A 1,307-nucleotide genomic window follows, 5' to 3' on the forward strand; every position below is an offset into this window, starting at 1 on the left:
CCATCCCTGGAGGTATTTAAAAGACGTGTAGATGAGGCACTTAGGGACATGGTTTAGTGGGCATGGTGGTGTTGGGTCGACGGTTGGACTTGATAATCTTAGAGGTCTTTTCCAACCTCAATGATTCTATGATTCTATGATTCTATGACAGCTGGAGCCCTTCCAAAGAGGAATGGGAAGCAGGGCAAGTCAGGGAGCCTCATGCAGCCTCCCGAGGCCCAGGGACTCTGCAGGACTCTGCTGTCCCCATGAGCCAGGGGATGCTCTCCTCCACTGTCCTCTGTTACCCTCCCACCTGCTGCATAGGAAGAGTATTTCTTCCCTAAACCTTTACACAGAGAAATATGTCAAACACTTCAAAACAAAGCCAATGCAACGAACAGCAGTGCAGGAAAAAGTCCATACCTCAATTCCGCAAGTTGAAGTTGTTCTGCTTTCTGGCAGAAACTTAGGTTTCTCCTTTTTCACCTGCAGCCTAAGGAAGAGAGCGAGGATGCCTGTAAGAGGCTGATTTGGACAAGTAGGCACAGCTGCTCTTTGAGCCCATGCGCTCCCAGCCCGGGTTGCTGTAACCTGGTACTTGGGGTCTTCTCAGAATAGATGCTGCTGACAGCAACTGGCACAGAGTACAGAGTATCCCAGCTCAGATTCCCTACAGGACTAGGAAATACTATCTTTCCAATTATTTCCAGACCATATTGGCTTTTATTCTGGTTATTCAGTGATTAAAAAGAAAATAAGTTCCTCTGCAGGCTTTGATTTGTCTCAGTGTCAGGGCTGCTGAATGTCTGTCCAAATTGATTGGCACCTATATAAATACAATGTACCTCTCCTGTTTCCCCCTCTCTGTCATCAGCAAGCTTGCTCACTTCTGGCCTGTCTGGTCTTGCCCTCCAAACACAGAAAGCAAAGGATTGTTCTATTTCTATTTCATTTCTGTCAGCTATTTCCACTTCTTTCTTCTTTTCCTTCCTCCTCCACAGTATTATGAAGAATCTTCTAAGCATTTCCAATTGTGTGTAATGGTTTGGGGACATTTCACTGGTTGGCTGCTTGGCTTGAGACCCCCTCAGGGAGCCTGATCTCTAAGATGTGAGGAATCAGCACTGATTTCTCCGTCAGTTTTATAAAACTTCACCCTTGGATTTTGCGGGAATCCATAAAGGAAATCTTCCAGAGGTTTGGGGAGGCAGGTCTTGCATTTTGCTTGTTGTTTTTTTTCCTAATATGTCAGCTTCATGAAAGCATTTTGCTCATCAGCTGCATAATTATGAAGGAGGTAGAGGCAGCACAGATTGTCACAGACT

The 1,307-nt window shown here is 45.7% G+C and overlaps 1 long non-coding RNA gene across 1 annotated transcript in view; it reads right to left on the minus strand.

Annotated features, from left to right (window-relative positions):
* LOC103904768 overlaps positions 1-497 on the minus strand; it is a 22,764-nt gene extending 22,267 nt beyond the window's left edge. The window contains exon 1 of the long non-coding RNA XR_657912.1: positions 406-497. This is a non-coding gene — a long non-coding RNA (uncharacterized LOC103904768). The remainder of the gene's footprint in view (positions 1-405) is intronic.
* Between the last annotated feature and the right edge of the window lie 810 nt (positions 498-1,307).

Source organism: Aptenodytes forsteri, unplaced genomic scaffold (assembly GCF_000699145.1).
Source record: "Aptenodytes forsteri isolate BGI_AS27 unplaced genomic scaffold, ASM69914v1 Scaffold376, whole genome shotgun sequence".
NCBI classification, from domain to species: Eukaryota; Metazoa; Chordata; class Aves; order Sphenisciformes; family Spheniscidae; genus Aptenodytes; species Aptenodytes forsteri.